This window comes from Aedes aegypti, chromosome 1 (genome assembly GCF_002204515.2).
Source record: "Aedes aegypti strain LVP_AGWG chromosome 1, AaegL5.0 Primary Assembly, whole genome shotgun sequence".
NCBI classification, from domain to species: domain Eukaryota; kingdom Metazoa; phylum Arthropoda; class Insecta; order Diptera; family Culicidae; genus Aedes; species Aedes aegypti.
Genome location: NC_035107.1, coordinates 256,925,170 through 256,944,741, shown reverse-complemented (window position 1 = coordinate 256,944,741; position 19,572 = coordinate 256,925,170). Strand labels below are relative to the sequence as shown.

Sequence of the window (19,572 nt, the reverse complement as noted above, 5' to 3'; positions counted from 1 at the left end):
ATTCGGAAGCCTGATCTTCGCGAGTTCAGGAAGAAAATGGTTCTATCCCGTGAGGCTGAATGCCTATAGGCCAAATGTCGTTAGGCCGAAGCCCATTAGGTCGAATGGGTCATTAGGCCAAAATGGTCGTTAGGCCGAAAGGGTCATTAGGCCGAAAATGACCGATAGTTCTAATGAACCATAAGGTCTAATGGATAACTAACAGGGATAGCTCAGGATAATTTGCATTGCTTAGAAGCCGCCGAATGAATTTTCAGGTCGAATGGATTATTAGTTTTTCTTTCTTAAAAAGACACCTACACGTTAATGCTTCAAGTGGACGATTTGCCCTTTGAAGGAACACTAGCATGCAACGCCCACAGTTGAAATACATTCCTGAAGAAAAGTTTTCCGACTGAAGCGGGAATCGAACCCACACCCCTTGACTCGATGCGGCTAAATGCTTGGTAACACTAACTGCATGGCCACGAAGCCCACGAAGTCAGATCAGGATAATTTGTATTACCTGTTTCCGTATTTGTATTACCTACCTGTGGGCTTCCTTTATCGTTGTGAGATATAACTAGGAAGAACAGCCTATGATTAAAAGAAGGAAAATACACTGATGAATGAAATAGTAATATTTGAACAAATGTGATTTCGGCTTGGTGCTTTTGGAGGAAGCTGTAGTGTAGGACTTTTGGGGAAGAATTATGTGGAAGCTTCTATGAAGACCTCTATTGAGACCTCTTGGGAAAGTTCTGTGGTGATTTCTGTAGAGATTCATGTAAAGAGCTTCGTGATACCCCTGTAGAAATTTTGCACTTTGAAAACCGCATTAGAGGCAATTGTGCGGAAATTTGTGGAAACCCTTATTGAGAGCTACTATATAGAAATTAATTGGGAACCACTGATTTTACGCTTCAATAGTCGCGATGTTGTGTTTTGTACAATACATGTGAACAAATCTTGCGGTTAGTATCATACAGACGTATCTGCAGAGAAGGATTTCGTTTCGTCTATTTTCTCTGTGCATTAGTGCATAGAAATCAAACGATTGTCGTATCATTTAACAGTGCTACATGACAAAGGACGATGAGTTCTTTCTACTGAATCGAAAATAGCTGTCGAACACAGTCGCCCGGTTAATTAATTAACTAAAGAGAAAACCGATGAAGAGAAACCGATTATTGCAGTTACGCCCTTATGATACTGAACGCGAGACATCTCGCTCTCCGTACACAGCATCAGCGAGGTGCTTCTAACTACAGTCAATCGTGCGACAACTGGAAGGTTAATACATATTTTTTAAGCTGTTAATATTAATCCATATACCTAGTAGTTCTTTAGGCCAGAGGGGTATGTAGTAAACGTGGAGTTCAGAACATGACCCACGAACTATTGAATTTTCAAATTGTGCAATTTAAAAAATGGCAAACTTTGTAAGAATATCAAATTGATGAACATAAAATAAATGGATAAGATTGAGGGAGAACAAAAAAATAAACATATCAGGATTTCAATGAGAATCTTCTCTTTTTTCTCTGAGAATCACGTCCCAGCTACAACAGAGCTTGTCTAACAGCTCAGTGTGCTATGAGCTCATGTACTAAAACTGGTCAAAACCGACCACATGGTTTATAGATCTTTTTGTGCTACAATATGAACCTATGATTTTCCAGCGTGCAGCGTAAAAAACCTCTTGCAAGTAAAGAGGAGGTCTTTCTGAGTTCTTTCTCAATAGCCTTAGTATCGTGCTTTGGTACATTCATTCCTTGTGATATTCTGGGTGAACTCCATTTATAATACTAGGAAGCATTTCGAAAATCTAGAGTTTAATCATGTTAAAGATTTCACAAAGGATCACGTCGTTAATTAGACAAGGCAGGAAAAGTTCTCAAAAGTGATCAGGATGCCATCATAAATCAATCACTAGTATGTTCAGGAAAGGATCACTTTAGGAATAATCAACACTTAGGAATCTATCAATAGAAAATGATACGATTCTACTTATTACTTAGCGATGTTAAGAATATTTCTAGCATAGAAAGATCCTAAAACATACTGAGAAAAGCGCATAAAGACATTTCGCATAAGAACATTTCACGTAAAGATATTTGGGATACAACTGTTCCAAACAAGGCATACAATTCTGGTTATGCTAAATGTGTATTATGTAAAACTTTCACAGTTGATATGCGAATTTTCCATTCTCTGCAGTCGAATCGACAGTCTCTGATGATTTTTTGATCCGAAACCATGTCCACTATGCTATTTGGAGACTTTCACTACGTAGCAATGCTTTTCATTCATACGACTCTATTTCTGCAGGATGCTCTTCATATGTTTCGTGTGGTCTCTATGTTGTTTCTATCGTAGAGTGTTTCACACGGTTTAAAAAAAAAAGATTACTTGTTTTATATTACCTGGATATTCTGTGCTCAATTATCATCGTGATTGAGAAATTACCCAACAAATGCTAAAGTTCTTCCATCGGATTATACACATAACACATTACATCCGCATCGAGTAAAAGCCACGGAACATTGTTGAGCTTTGTTTGACATCTATTTCGCTTCAAGGATAGAAATATGTTCCCATTTTTATTGCCAACCCAGTCAAGTTTCCTTGTGTGTTCTGGTCATTTGAGACGTTTCACTCTTCCGTGTTCTCTACCTCGGCTGCTGGCTGGGAGAATAAGTAGTAAAAAGGTGGTGGCACACCAGGAGCCATAAATTTGGACAAACTCTTAGCTGTATGTAGATTTTGGCATCTTATCTTGTCTCCTTCAATGGACCGACGACGACGACGACAACGTCCACGTAAACGATATGAACTGCGCAATCGTTTAGGTATACCTACCCGAAAAAAAAAAACTAACGGGCTTCCAGAACGTAGAGTTCCTTTGGGGTAAAACCATGATTCGCTTCCATAAGAGGTTCACCGACGTTGCATTGAACCTCTCCGCTTGTCTTACGGGTCACCGTCGTCATTTTCCTACATGGTATCCTGAGGGGTAGTAAATACCAAAAAATAACATAAAAAACACCTGCAAAATAACAAACTGAAGTGTTTTATTACTGAATTCATAACGAAATATTTTGAAGCATTTTCAAAACCTCAATAAGTTATTAAGTAGGCATTGGATAACTAATTAATAGCAAAGCATGTTATTGGGATCGTTTTCAACACCAATCCAAGCTTTTATTTTTTTTTTTGTGAAACCTTCACTTTCAATCATATTTTATCAAGACAAATTTTGATATGATGGCTTGATAAGGTCTTCATCGAGTCACCTAGTTATCCAAAAAATAGCAAGTCATAAATAAGCCAAGGTATTAGAGCCCAGCTTGCTATGCAAATATTATAGGCTCACTATTTCCTCCCAATCGGGTTAGAAACGAGAAGAGCTCTTCTGGAACGAACCAGTTCAACTTTCGGGGTGTGCATCCCAGCCGGAAGACAAACGAGCAAAAAGGGATTATGTTGTCGTTTTTTGTCTTTGGTTACCTGTTTGCTGCCCAGTTATTCAGTTTACCCCGTGTCGTGATGATAAAGTCTGGTTTGCGTAAAAATGCGACGTACTCGAGAGCAAAGTGTCGATATGATGAACAGTACGGTGTAGTTTGATAATTTACAAATTTGTGGACGTAGCCAGGATTTACAAAAAAAAGGGGTTGGCCATAGGATCTCAAAGGTATTACTCAACAATTTCTCACAAAATGAAAAGCAACAACAATTTTCGCATAATTTTCGTTTAGTTAATTTGTAGACATTTTTTTTATTTCATATATTCCTCCAGGATCTTGAAATTTCGTACGACTAAAATTCTCTTGGTATTCCTTACAAGGCTTTGCCTTTGAAAGCATACAGAACGTCTTTATGATTTCTTCCAAGAATTCCTCCAGAAAATACTTTAAGAATTTTTCCAAGAGTTGTCTACGGATTGCACAAAGATATCTGCGAAGAATTCCAATAGTGTAATTGCATTTCTCTTGATTAAAGCGTATCTCAATGGAAATGCTAATAAGAACACTAATCTGAGAAGTAGGCTCTGTCCCAGATAGGACGTAACGGTTTAAAAAAGAAGGATACATAAAAAATACTTAGGATTCAGAAAATCTAAGCATCTCCTGAAAAAAGTCAAGAAAATAATTCTGGGTTAATTCTTGGATGAACACCTTGAAATATCATAAAAACACGTTTTGGAGAAATGTCTAGAAGACTTCTGAGAGAGATTCCTTGACGAATTAATCGTTCATCTTAGACATAGATTCATTTTGACATAACTAGTTATTCTGTTGACAAGATCCTTAGCAGAAATTATAGGATGTTCCTTAGCAGGAGCCTGATTTTAAGTAGGGCTCTTAGGAGGATTTTAATAAATATGTACGCTGGAGTCGATGTTTGAAAATTCAATCAAAATATTAATCTTTGTAACTAATTAGTTGATCAAGGATCCATTTTTCCGTCAGGGGGTGGGAGGGGATTGTAATAGTCCTCCCTGCCCCCTTGTTGACTACGCTCATGGTCAGCGTTGAACGTCACCTTCAAAAGTGATGATTTATCATCGAACAATCTTGCTCCAAGGGACGTGTCGAGTCGATGGATTGGATGGTTTGGAGTTTGCAGGGAAAGGTGAGGAAATTATTGGATCACGACCAAGTGGTTGTCGGTAGGTACCCGAAAATGGGGAACAATACCGAGTTTGATTGCATCTTCGCCTCAGCAGCCTGTGGCACCAAGATGGATGATGACGAATTTCGGTTTGAAAGCGCGTGTTTCTGCGGGGTTCTCAAGATGATGGATCTCACAAACAACAATGCGAACAGAAAGGATTCTAAGGCGGATGCGTGGAAACATTGAATTGCCAAGGTTGGAAGGTTAGATCCCCATAGTTGACGAATGTCAGCAACAACATATGTTCCCATCTCTCGAGCCACATGGGAAAACGACATGCCATAAAAGAATTTTTCTTATCGAAAAGAGATACATCAATGAATTGTCATCTAGACAAAATATGTTAGCAATTAAGAGTTATGACCAACTGAGCTTCGTTTTCCCATTAATAGATATAGTTCGTCTCAGTGCTGGACGAAAACAAAGTCGTAAAGCATGGATTGGTTACAGCAAAAGCATTGACAACGGTGGTTTACAACCTGCAAGCGTAGCCTCAAAACTAACAATAAACTTCCAACAATGTAGTGAAGCATTCCGCCGAATATAGATGCATTATGCTTGCTGAAAAAGACAACGACGGATGAATGATGCCGACTGCATATTTTATACAATAGACATGTTTTGTTCTGTGCATCCAGACAAAACGCAAATACAACTCTGCGAAAGCTTTTACGAAAATTGTGCAGTACATCCTTCCTGATTTTTTTCGTGCATCAAGTTAGAACGCCCAAAGTTCTAATGGCTTCAAGTACCGTTGGAAAGCATTGTTCATTTTATGGCAGGAAATTTGGTTTTCATTCATTGTCCTCGATATGGGTTAATGGAACCTAAACTATGCTACTGGTTTACGAAAACTATGCTAACAGTTGTCAAGCACTGCCTTTAAACCCACTACCGAAGCGAATTAAAAGAGCCAAAAATAGGCTCCGGCTCCCTACTTAGCCAGAGTCTTTTTTGGACCTTTTGAATCACTTCATCAGTGGGTTTTTTGAAAGCTACTTAACTCAAATAAGGCCACAATATGCGTCGTATTGAAGTTTCAGACAAATCGGCCGATAGTGAATCATGGAAGTGCCCAAGTAGCTCTGCATCCTAATTACTTTTTAATTTTGAAACTGATTTACAAGAGCTGTAAGAAGCATTTTCAGCTTCAGTGAGTAGGTTTTAAAGCTATTGGTGGAGGTTTTCACAGCTATTGGCAAAAGCTGATTATTGGATTATTTTCATTTAAGAGGAAGGTCTTGTCTTTCATTGGTCCAAATTTGAGACATGCCGATTTTTTTTGTTAGAAAGTTACATGAAAAAGACACCGTGACAGAGCATGGGCTGGTTTTAGTAGGTCGTCGGTGGTGCGGCTTCCCCACACTCCCTGAGTTATCTTCTCAGGGCTCTGGTTGCAGTTTTGCCCCTTGTTAAGGATCCCTAAATTTTCTAAGATTGATTAGAGTACTTCTTTAACCATTGAGAAAGAAAAACCGTTTAGACATGTAACCTTATCAACAAAAGAATTTCAAAAGCTCTGAAGCCTATAAATAATGAACAAGAAGCTTGTGTTGAATTAAGGCAGCTCCACTGGACAGCAAATTAGTCAGACATAAACCATTATCGCGAGTTCCCATCGCCGATAGGAGTCAAGTGCCTATTAGCCTCCGTGACAGCTTGGCAGATCATCACCTACAACAATGCGCCAACAAACTCCGAGCCAGTGCGTACCTACCGGAGGCACGCCGCTAGTAGTCAAGTGGTACCGCATCCGAAAAAGGACTGTCCGCTGGACAAGGCTTCAATCCAACAAATTTGCATATTTTCAGCGTGCGCGCAGACGAGGAGAGGAAGATCAAGAACCACCACCGTCGTCGAGTGCTTACTCTCAAGACAAGCGTCGACGACGCATGATTGACTGACTGACTGTTCGAACTAGCGTTGGGCAAATTTTTCCATAACATCGATGTTACTGAATCGATTCACATTTGAGCTGCCAAATCGATTCACCGATTTAATCGAATCCTTTGAATCGATGTTTTTGAATCGATTCGAATCGAAATAAAATTGAAATTTATTAGATTCAAAATGAGGCCTAATTCATTTACAAATGCAAATATCAAATGCGGGAACACCAAACGCGGTAAGATTTTCAACAAGGAAGGTGTAGCTTCTTCGATCTAAGGTCACTGGATTTTAGATATTCGGACTGATGCACTACGGAACGCGGACAAATGATACACGGCGGCTAATACAAACGCGACTGCTCATGAGCACACTTTATTTCTGACTGACGAAACATTCAATTTTACATGATCGCAGACTCTTCTCAATTCTCCCGATTACAGTGTATGATCTTCATATGCTGGTAATACGGATGCTGCGAGAGTGAGTGCTATATCTATCTCACAATCATCATTGAGGATGATGATTGTTGCAGAGTGGAATTGAAAACGAAATTGTTTGAATAAACTAAACTAAACTAATTAACAGAAGGCGAAGTCAAAATTTGATTTTCTTTGCTGGGTTGGCGTTAATAAGGATCATGGTTGCTAAGTATCCTTTGGTTACTTTATGTTACCGCATTTGAAGCCCAGTTAGACGAAATTTGCACGTCAAACGCAAACAGCAATAACATCTCAAAATTAAATAAGTTCTGATACACAATAAAACAAATTTAATACTTCAAGACAAGTTCAAAATTTCGGTTCAGTTTCATGCACTAATCAAGAAATATGTATCAATTTTAACACACTGAATCGAATAAAAAAATCGAATGAAGAAAATCGATTCACTTAATTTAAGATGCCCCAAACATCGATTCAAAAAATCGATTAATCGGAATGAAAACATCGATTTTTGGAACATCGATTCAAAATCGCCCAACGCTAGTTCGAACACAGATTGAGTTAATCCGTCAGAGGGTGGTTGCAGAGGTAAAGCGGTGGGTGCGTTTCAAATTGCCTCGACGCTAACGTGGTTATCTAATTTCTAATTGCAAATCAAATTTCTCCGGTTGACATCTGCATGACAATTTTCCCTCACTGACTGTGTCTACTTATCAGTTGCCACAGATCTCCGCCATGTAGGCAGCCAGTAGTGGGTTGGGTCCGCTTCGTCCAGAATACAATTCCCGATCCCTCGCATACGCACCGTTCAATGAATGCTAACGAGCCACTCGAGCAGAAATAAAACGGGAAGTAACCGTTTAGTTTTGAATACCAAAAGGTGCGTACCTAACTACCTATAGGCTAACTCGCCTCTTCTGGTGGATCAAAAACATCGCTGGCATCGGAACGGAACGCGGAAGGGTGCCGAGGACAGGTCATTAACTCATAACATCGCAGTGATGTCGCAAACCTACGGCCGACGTTTGATCGTTCGGTGGTTTGTCATCTTTCTGTCTTCAGCAGAGTTGGAAAGTAGGGTGGCCCATATTTTGTTTCTATGAACCCCCAGAAGCTACTGTGATAGTTTGAGTGAAATCCTTATCTCTTCAAGCTCGTTCAGCCCTCCTTGGAATGAACGGATTCTGCTCAAACTGTCACAGTAGGTTCTGTATCTTAAGATTTTTATAGTTAGATATTTTTCGTATGAAAATGGGCCACCTTATTGAACAGGAATACGACAGTTGAGGCCAATTTTGCAAGTCAAGCTTGCAAATCATCCGATCTTAGATCATGGACAGATGCGCCGCATGCGGCAAGCGGTGATGGGCAGGTCAATGGCAAATCACGACAAGACCGAGAGAGACAATGAACAGTGAACGAAGTTAGGAAAATAAACGAACGCATGACTGGAAATCGATTGATTTTTCGGTAATCCGATAGCGCTGCGATGGAAGAACCTACCAAGCGTTGTTGGTGATGATGGGTGTTCTTTACGCTTCATTGGAAGGTATTGAGTTTCGTCTCCCGAATGAATTGGTCAAAGTGATGAGATGAAGGATAAAATTAGTGCTAAATAATGCTTGAGGGGCCACCTTGAGGTCAGCAGCATGGGGCATATTCTACCATGTTACCCCGAATTCTATAACGCCGAATGGTTTTACCTTGATTGTGCAATAACCTGGAATGACATGGCCCCCTTACAACAGATTTCAAAGTTATGGATCATTCGGAGAAATGGGATTCAGGTTAATTGCATTTCTACTTAGGATTCTAGTAGATAACAACAACGTATAAAACAGGCTCTGTCACAGTAGGGACGTAACGCGAAAAGGAAGAAGAATAATACGTTTCTAAAATATACCTTCGTTTTAGAGATACAAAGTAATTTATACATTTATTATTATGTACAAAGTATCCGTCACATATGCAATGTAATTCAATCTTCATCTTCATTAAAAATGAAATAACTTTCTGAAATAACACCCCTGTCATCTCCAAGGAGTGATCCTGTAAACGACTGACAGCGCTGTTTTCCGGACACTGAAACAGCTCCGTCGAGATCTGAATGCAATTTCCTCGTCGCTTCACTTTTTTCAATCCCGTCATCCCCAGCCGATTGGTTTCCTTTTCTTCAGTCTGATGTCTCTGTGTGCTTACAAAACGGAAATTTATTTATAAAATGCGCATGAATTATCCCAACATCGCTGGACGGTCGACCTCCCATCTGTCTCATGTGTTCCATATAGATAGCCTGATGGAAGTTCCATACTCCACATTTAACCTTCGTGAGAAATAGGGTCCTAAAGTCCAAAACTTTTGTACGAAACGCTTAAGTTTAAGATAAAAACAAATATTTACTCAATTTTCATAAATGTTTCTTGTTGATTTAAGTTCAAAACACATATTTTTGTTTCTCAGATTTATGTCCCACCTCTTGGTTTAAACTCAAATTTTGGGTGAATTTTTTTTTTTCGTCAAATGAAAACAACCTAACGATAGGTATATATCAGTTAACCCAAATTTGGGTTATCCCACGGAAGAGCCGAATTGCGTCAAAAGAAGTCAAAGTTGGGTTGATTTGCGGCTCCGTGCAGTGTTAAAAGTAGAACCACCATGGCGTTTTTGCGGTTTTTGATCAAAAGTGACAAAGTTTGAAATTTCAACCCAATTTTCAAGTTTAAGTTTAAATATGATATTGCCATAATTTAAGCAGTAAAATTTGCCAAAGTAGTAGCAACAACATGCTTTATCGTGGCATTTAATACAAACAAAATTTTATCAAAAATTTCAGTGCCCTATTCAGCAAACACATCACATTACTCCCAATCTGATTCCAGTTCAAGTCCGAGAAAGTGTGACAAATGTGGGTCACGCTCTTGGTTTCACTTTCGATTGTTTTCTGTGTGAATCGCTTTTCCACCGTTTTGGATTTTCTTTATTCGGATGTTGCTGGTTTTGGTTTTCCTCGCGGAACCATCTGGATCACGCGGTTTCGAACTGTGTATGACGTTATGAGGAAGGCTTAATCTTAATGGCTCAGCTGCAGACTTGAGCTACTTCAGATAGTGAAGACTCCCGTTTTGGCGATGACGACGACAGCGGACCGACAAATTTTTTTTTATTGCGCATCTGTTATGAGTTAGAAACTCGCTTTTCAAAACTGGTGAAATTATTAGGAAAAATAAGCTGAATGATTAAAATTCCAATTTAAATCCAATCCAAATCCAATCCAAATCCAATCCAAATCCAATCCAAATCCAATCCAAATCCAATCCAAATCCAATCCAAATCCAATCCAAATCCAATCCAAATCCAATCCAAATCCAATCCAAATCCAATCCAAATCCAATCCAAATCCAATCCAAATCCAATCCAAATCCAATCCAAATCCAATCCAAATCCAATCCAAATCCAATCCAAATCCAATCCAAATCCAATCCAAATCCAATCCAAATCCAATCCAAATCCAATCCAAATCCAATCCAAATCCAATCCAAATCCAATCCAAATCCAATCCAAATCCAATCCAAATCCAATCCAAATCCAATCCAAATCCAATCCAATCCAAATCCAATCCAAATCCAATCCAAATCCAATCCAAATCCAATCCAAATCCAATCCAAATCCAATCCAAATCCAATCCAAATCCAATCCAAATCCAATCCAAATCCAATCCAAATCCAATCCAAATCCAATCCAAATCCAATCCAAATCCAATCCAAATCCAATCCAAATCCAATCCAAATCCAATCCAAATCCAATCCAAATCCAATCCAAATCCAATCCAAATCCAATCCAAATCCAATCCAAATCCAATCCAAATCCAATCCAAATCCAATCCAAATCCAATCCAAATCCAATCCAAATCCAATCCAAATCCAATCCAAATCCAATCCAAATCCAATCCAAATCCAATCCAAATCCAATCCAAATCCAATCCAAATCCAATCCAAATCCAATCCAAATCCAATCCAAATCCAATCCAAATCCAATCCAAATCCAATCCAAATCCAATCCAAATCCAATCCAAATCCAATCCAAATCCAATCCAAATCCAATCCAAATCCAATCCAAATCCAATCCAAATCCAATCCAAATCCAAATCCAATCCAAATCCAATCCAAATCTAATCCATCAATCTTGAGGTTTGAAATGCTTCAGATTCCAGTCAGTAAAGATCAAACCAAAACTAAAGTATAACATCTTCCGGCGCAATATTTCCCAAACGGTTCAAACCTAACATGAATGTTTCGAAACTGCTCCTAAATAGTTGAGGAACTATTTCTGGAACTTCCTAAGTTGCCTCCCTCGCACTTTCAGTCTGTGATATGTGTGCGTTCTTAACTTCAACGAAACAGGGACTAATTTGCACGTCGTTGTCTTCGGCATTCATGTTCATCGCGGCGGCAACTTTTCGAGAACGCAATTTGCCATCTTTTCGCAAGACGATGGCCATATACTATAGAGTTGTGGTTGCAGCCGGGTGTCATCATCGTTCATAACAATTTGTCATGTATATGTAGGTATACCGTTCAACAGGGTGCGACTTTTCCAAACTTCAGAAATTCATAGACCGTTCAAAAAATTTAAATCAAACTTCATATATTTACCGTTGAAATTAAACGGAGAACAATTTGTAGGCCTGCTGTTGCAAATTACTCCTTTTGACGGTACCTAGAGTAGTAATATATCTATGATGAACGCTTTGGCAGTTCATAGCTGTCGTACAGAGTCATTAATGCAGAGCAGGCCTGTACAGGCAGACACGACTAGCTCGGTGTATCGAAGCGCGTTCAAGTGCAGTAAGTCAGTTGGTTAGTTAGGCAATGCACAGTGGTGATATATCATCAAAAGTTGAAGTTCATAAAAGTTTCTGTAAACTTTTTAGAGTGATGTTTTCCCAATAAATCTAGATTTTTTCCACCAGCTTTACAAAATCTCACCAATTCAAAATCAACAGGTTTTTTTTTGGAAAGAACATCTCAATCATTCAATATCATGATAGCTGTGCAGTTTTTTACATGTCATGTCTTCAATTGCAACCAAAAAGGTATCAAAAAAAATATATTCAAATTTCAAAATTATTGGAGCAACAAAAAATTTTGAGATTTTGAATTTGTTATGAAGGTTACGGCGAGCATCAAGTAGAGTTGGTGAATTATCGTTTTCAAACGATTTGTGACATTTTTTAGGTTTTTTTTCCGTATGAAGCGACGCCACTGTGCAGTGTGCTGGTCGATTCCGCGGAAAAAGGTTATGTAAGGCAAAGTTCAGTATTTATTAGTAGACCTGCGTCATATCTCCCGGTGCTCACCGGGTGATGCGCTTCGGCAGTAGTGATCGAGCCATGCAATCGTGCAATTTACTCAGTGCATAGGAGCCCTGATGTGTGACGGTGATGCAACCATTCGTCAAAGCACACTTACCGATATGGCGAATCTCTGACGGTTCGTGATTTGTTTGTTGATACAATGCGACTAATCGGATTAGCGCCGATATTCGAATCGATGAGATCGATTTCTTTTCGAGCCGGTCAGTGGCTCAATGCAACATTGTTCAACTACGATAAGCTGCTTAGGTTTGTTCATCTCTAAACGCTGTCTGTTCCTGGTCCCGTTCGTTCTAGCAACCGGCAGCACATTTTTGACACCTCTAAAATGCTTCTAATAAGATTATCTTAAACCATGACCGAACCTGCAATTTACGAAAATACAACCGAACTACGATGCATGATTCTTCCCTGCTAACAGTTTTTGGTCGTCATCGGCTACATCGTCGATTCATCCACTTGGTTAGCACCTACATTCGGTTCTAAATGGGAGGCTGCAGAGGTCCGATCCAGTGATGCCAGATTTTCACAGTATTAATTCCGTAGATTTGATTTATACGTTTTTTAAATTTTATTTATTAGTGTCATTTCAAACATTACTCTCATTTTTTATATCTCGGTTAGGCAACACCATCGTCCTTTATTGGTAAAATTACATTGTCGTTGCAAAACTGAATTCTATTGCTTATAAGAGGAAAAAAGCTTTTTTTAAAACTTATACTATTTTAAGCTAAATGTGCTTATCATGGCAAAAGAAGTTTGCAACGATTTTTGTCTAGAACTATTGATAATTTCAATACTGGATGTTCTGTATACCGTAGAATGTATACCGAGTAGAATGCTTCTGAATCATCTTCAAAATTGTGTATCCTCTGTAAAGCTTTTTTCTGGTATAACAACAGCTAGTCCATATTGATATATGGAATTGTAAAAAGACACGTCTTAAAAGTTAGTACTCGGGTACACACACTGTGACTTCTGATTACAAGTTATAAAATATGTCTCAGGAAATACCAGCAAATTCGGTATATGGTAGTAAAGGGCAAACATTCATTAATTTACTCTCTTGAAAAAAGTTACACAAAACGGAACTCTTCTAACACATCTGTGTGTAATTTCCATACATAATGAAAAATCGATTTCGTGCTGACTTTTGCTTCATTTACATAAATTTCATGTCATATTAGGATGATTAATATTGCGTGTATGGAATTGGACTAATTTTTCCGCCGGATGCATTATAATTGATCTAATTTAAAGGAAAATGCTTATTTGAAAAATTTAACCTATTTCAACCTATTTGTTCAAACCCTATTTACACTCAACAAAACTAAAATAGAGCCGTGCTGCCGTTTTACATAAAATATTTAACTCATCTCTCTGGTGTTCTGAATGTATGCTAGATTTGAGTGTAAATCAGTTGTATTTTGAGGACCTCAGATTCATGAAATAGCATCACGTAAGTTTTTATTCAAGAGCTCGGCACATTTCATCAATATAACAAGATTTCCTAGATAAAATAGCTTAAAATACATGTTCAGGCCAGCAGCAAGCCACCGGGGTACTTCATTAAGTACCGCACCAGCAGCACACGTCATGTTGCTTGCCTCAAAGACTACAAATTCACCTCATTTTACTCACCTGTCACCTCACATCAATACTTGCCTGCAACAAATCATTGTTATTGTTTACCCTTTGTTTGACAGTGTCAGAAGATTCAATCCAACAAATGTATGACAGTTACCACTTAACACACTCTTGTATACAACTCCAGGTAACCACTAAGCATGTTATAAGCGGTAATTGAGCTGTTAAACGGCTTTTACTACCAATTACCATCATAAGCCTTGATATAAGTCGTATATGGGTATATGACGCCATGTTACAAGGCTTTTAAACCCTTTGCCTATAAGCAGTGTACAACACCTGTCAACGCTTATATACGGCTCGGTGGCGAGACGTTTATGTCAATTAGAGAAAAACTGATTTCGAACATCACAAATCTAGACGATTAAATTTGCCAAAAACACACTTTAAATGTTGCGGAAAATAAATAATTAATAAATTATTATTAAATAAACGAATAAATTATTGCTTGCTTGTTGCTTCCTGGTTGAAACTTTGAGGAGTTCCAAGCCATTATTTAGTACCGTTGCTGATAAAAGAGTGCCTCATTTGGAACCAATTCATGGGAACGGGAAACATACGGAATAGATTTAAGAGTCGTTTTGTGGTTTATATCGGGATATACTCCATCAAAGCATATTCATTTAGCTTTCAAGGATTTTTTTTTCTGCTACAATGTAAACAATGAGCAGGAGATGATTCCAGGGCAAATTACATCTATTTTTGACACAGTTTAATTTATTGATACGTTTTCTAGCTGTGTAATTTTTGAAAAAAGTAAGAGATCACAATTGAATTACGCTAAATGGTTTTATGTAGCGGAGGAAAAGCAGGGTGGTGCATGGGCGTAGCCAGGATTTCCATCAGGAGAGAGTGAGGGGATTCAAAACCAATTTTCATCAGTTTTACAAACCATGACACTTTTAACCATCTTGTGCATTTTAATGAGCGGTGAACTGATTATATTTAACTTTTGTATGCGACGTAAATCCTTACCCTTTAATTACAGTGGGTAAAGTGGAATTCACCATGCGGCGACTTTATTAAATTTTTTGACGAGGTTACGGGTTCGTTGAGGGTTTCGTAAGGTTTGAAAAAAACAAAAAAATGAAAATATAATTGGTGGCGAAAAATGTCCCAAATAGACCCTATGATTTTTTTAGAGGAATACATCCTAAGTATCATCCAGTAATAGTTTCAGAAGTTCTTCAGGTATCTTTCAAAAATTTCTTCAAAGGATTTCTCCAAGGAATTTGAGACTATGCTAGATAAAACAATCTTGAAGTACCCTATCAGAGATAATGATTAAATAATTTCATGACTTTTCAAAGGAATTCATGTAAAGATTCCTCCACAAACTATTTCAAGAATTTGTTCTGGAACTTTCCATCGATTACACAAAGTATTCGTAAAAAAATCCATTACCAATTATTAACGTGTAAATTTTTCAGGAATCAATGTAAGGTTTTTGTTATAATAACTATCTAAATTCATATAACCGTTGCTTTCAGATATTAATAGGATATTTTACTACATGGATGTCTCATTAGATTCCTTTTTATGAGGAATGTTTCAGAATATTCTTCAGAAAAGTTTCCTAGAATAAATTCAAACGTTACTCCGAAGATACCTATGAGAATAATTTTGAAAGTCCATTTTTTTGTTATGTTCTTTCAGAATATGCACCAGTATACATATACATATACATATACATCGGGAAGGTTCCATTTGAGGAGAAGAGTATTGTATACTGATTTCAAAATTATATAATCAATAAAAAAGTCTTCTTCGGAATCAGATTCGTTTCCCGTAGTCAGATTCAGGACGTAATCGATTAGCGATTCGACATTCCTACTCGCGACACAACTTTAAGCAGCTTGATCGTTGTCATTGTCCATCGGTTCACCCAAGAACTCCACGTTGATGAACGATCTGAACTCGTCATCTAGAAGTTTGCTGGTCATTAGAGGTGTCGTTTCTGGCAATGTTCTAGCCTGTCAATAATGTTTTGCTAATCGTTCACACAACATCAAAACGAAGATGAAAAACGTTAGTATCGAAGCAAGCTTTCAAACTGATAACATGTGAGGTACCGTTTTGACTCATATTCCGAACACTTAAGGCCGACAGTGACTTCAAATGCATTTAATAGGCATAAATTAGCTGATATTTGTGAACATTTTGGTTTCTCCGCAAAGTCTAACCGTTAGCTGTTGAGTGTGCTGATAAAATTGTTTGTTTAATCTTGTTTAATACTTTTTTACGTAAAAGTATGGAACAACATTTTGATTCAAATGCCGAACACTGTGTTCATTCTGTCTCATATTTCGAACACCTTGATTCAAATTCCGAACAGCACGAATTAATCGTATTCAAATGAGTAATTTTGCAAATCAATTTATCTGAGCTGATTTTACTGGTCTCGAACGAAAGAGTCATCACTATTCCCGAGGTACGAAATAGATTGAAAGACGTTTAAATTGAATTACAAATGACTGCCATTTCCTGGTTTTTTGATGACATATTTCAGTGAAACATTTCTAACAAATCGCCATACAAAAACCGAGTGTTCGGAATATGAGTCTGTTCGGAATTTGAGACAAAACGGTATGCAAATGTTCACTGTGCAAAAATTTTCTGCACAGTAGTCTAATTCTTGGGAAATAATTACCAAGAGGAATGCTTGAAAGTATCCTCGGTGAAATTCTTCAAATATTCCTATACATTACTCCACACATTTTTGTACGGATTGCTATTAGAATTTCTGAAACTTTTTTCGGGATTTCTTTAGGATTTATTGCAATATGCTTTAACAAGTTGATTAGTTATCTTTGGATGAAGTACTTTAAGATTATTATAAGCTTACTTAAATTCGAGTGTTCTTAGTTGGTCGATGTTCAGACAGACTACTTCAAGCATTTTGAATGAGAAAATGTTTGCCTCAGAAAATAAAATATTGTTAGAACATATCTATTTGGTGAAACATTTGTATGAAAATACTACTTAAAAGATAAAAATGAATGGAGCTCTTGACTTATCCTTACAAGGCCAAAATACCAACTAGTCCGGTATGTGTGAACTCCGACCAGTTTGTAGAAGAATCATTTTCAAGAACCCTCTTGAAACTCTTGAAAATTCCAGATGCAAAAGATGTATAATTTGTGGACAATTCTCTAGAAGAGGTTTGTTGACGTTATTTCTGAACAATTTTTTAGTGCTTTTTTGTTCAAGGCGGACATAATTATAGGGCTGTTAGTTTATTAAGTTATTTAAAACAGAAGCTCAAAAAAAAAAAATGCGGGGAGCAATTTGCAAAGTATAACACACAGATGTAATCATTGAGAGTCACATAATAAATATTGTGATTATTAAACTAATTTCCAGTTATAATTGTTGACGAATTGTTAAAAAATTATAAAACGTTTCGAAGGAATCCTTACATACACTGTTGGATTGCTTTATGAAGAAATTTTTTTGTGTTGTTGAAGAAAATGTATCTTAGAATTTTTAGTGAACTTATTAAATAAGGTACAGTTTTGAAAAGATTTCATACTAATTCCTGGAAGAATTCACTGAAGACTTCTTATTGTTCCCTAGAAAAATTAAAAAGAAATCAATTGAATTTCTTGGAAAAAATCTGGAAAACCTTGGATTAACGTACAGTAAAACCTCCATGAGTCGATGTTCCATGACTCGACATTGCCTCATGGAACCATACTTAAAACCAAATATAATGGTTACTATGATAGTCCCCTCGAACAACTTTCCAAAGTATTTCGGTTCCATTACCCGATATTTCCATGAGTCGATGGTCCCTTCAGATATCGATTCATGGAGGTTTGACTGTATCAAGAAATAAAAATCATTTGGACGAATATCTATAGAAACCCCTTGATTGATTTCTTGATGTATCCATCCTCAATCCATCCTGAATGGATTTATTTTGAGTTACTTAAAGCTCTTCTAACAAGAATCTTGGCAGAATTCTTGATAATACTGTAGTTTTCATAATACTTATATTTTTTGCAGATTACTTGCAAGATCAGTTTTGGATTCTAAATTCATTTCTATGGTTTCATGTACAATCTTCTAGAAAAGCCTTATTTGACGTCAATGAATCTCTAAATTCTTGAAGAGTAATATCATGGCGTAAATTAATATATAAATGCCTCAATTTAAAAAAAAAACAATGTTGTCAAAAACAGATAGAGACGCATCGACTCAGCATTGAATGTCCGTGGAATAAGCCAAATTTGAGTACATTGGAGCTTACCTAAAGTTAAGTTTTTTTACCCCACCTCGGAGACTTCGAAAGCCAACGCTGGGTTGGTTTTTTTTTTGCACTGAGTTGTTTTTTTCGATGTTGTCAAACGAAAACTACCTAACGAGAGGTATATGCCAGTTAACCCAAATTTGGGTTATCACACGGTAGAGCCGAATTGAAACAAAAGAAGTGAAGGTTGGGTTGATTTGTGACTCCGAGTATGAGGATACCTGCGTGTATCCAAATTACTTCTCAACCATTTTTTTTGTTTTTAAATCATAAATATGTAAATACAGCTAGAGTACTTGATTGCCAAATAATGGCACTGGGCAATGCAATAGTAGTTCACGAAACAAGTTGCAGAATGATGATTTTTACAGCACGAGTCGTAAATTTATCGTACGATGCTTGCCGAGTAAGATAATTTCGACGAGTGCTGTAAAAATCGAGTTCTGCAACGAGTTACGTACAACATTTTTTACATTCTCGTAGAAGACCACTTGAGGGTATTATAAATTATATCGGAATGCATTCACCATCATTCTACAATTTCTGAAAAAATATTTTGTAATGATTAATTACGCAACTCAAAACAGTTGCGTAACGAGAAAGCGTTGCGTAATGAATCATTACAGCACTGGTTTCAGTTGCGTAATGACTATTCCCGCACTGCATACTTCAGTGCAGGAAAGTAGACCGTTCCATGACAGATTGGCGTGATGAAAAACAGCCTATTACGATGAGAAATTGCAAAAACTCTTTTAATGTTTAAATTTTTGTATTTTAGTTTGTCTTCTCTTTTAAACTATAAAAAAACAAACATTCCGTAAATTTACAGCAGATCCCCTAGATCTGGCATCCCTGGTCCGCTCTCTGGAATGCCCATTATCACCTCGCTGGAAGAGCGCACAACCCTGTCTGTAGTTCGGACTCGTGTTGTGCCTTGCTCGCAAGCTCGAGGATTCCGCTGTGAGGTCACCCAACCAACAGAAAGTCCGATCCGACAGCAGCGGCGCGCTGGTACACATGTTAACGAATCTAACTTTTATCTAACATGTTTGATCGGTAATCAACGGGCCCGGGAAAGGGTGTAGAACTCGTTTTTCAGTTGCGACCGAAGATATGTATATATGGAAGCCAATGAGGCGCGATTGGAACTCTTGGACAGGCAGCGTTGCCGCCACTGACCTACACGGGTTGAGAACCGAGAACACACAGCAATGCAGAAGACAGATACATTCGAACGATGACTATCGCAACCAATTACCAACATGACGACGATGATATGACAGAAAGATGAAAACAAACAACGGAGATGAGAT

At 37.7% G+C, this 19,572-nt stretch overlaps 1 protein-coding gene and 1 long non-coding RNA gene across 2 annotated transcripts in view; one reads left to right on the top strand and one right to left on the bottom strand.

Moving 5' to 3' along the window:
* Positions 1–19,572, top strand: part of LOC5576344 — an 877,728-nt gene that overhangs the window by 45,061 nt on the left and 813,095 nt on the right.
* LOC110674089 lies at positions 11,394–12,842 on the bottom strand. Its single transcript, XR_002498636.1, has 4 exons — positions 12,748–12,842; positions 12,458–12,683; positions 11,642–11,705; positions 11,394–11,587 (listed from the first exon to the last, which is right to left on the bottom strand). It is a non-coding gene; the product is annotated as an uncharacterized LOC110674089 (long non-coding RNA).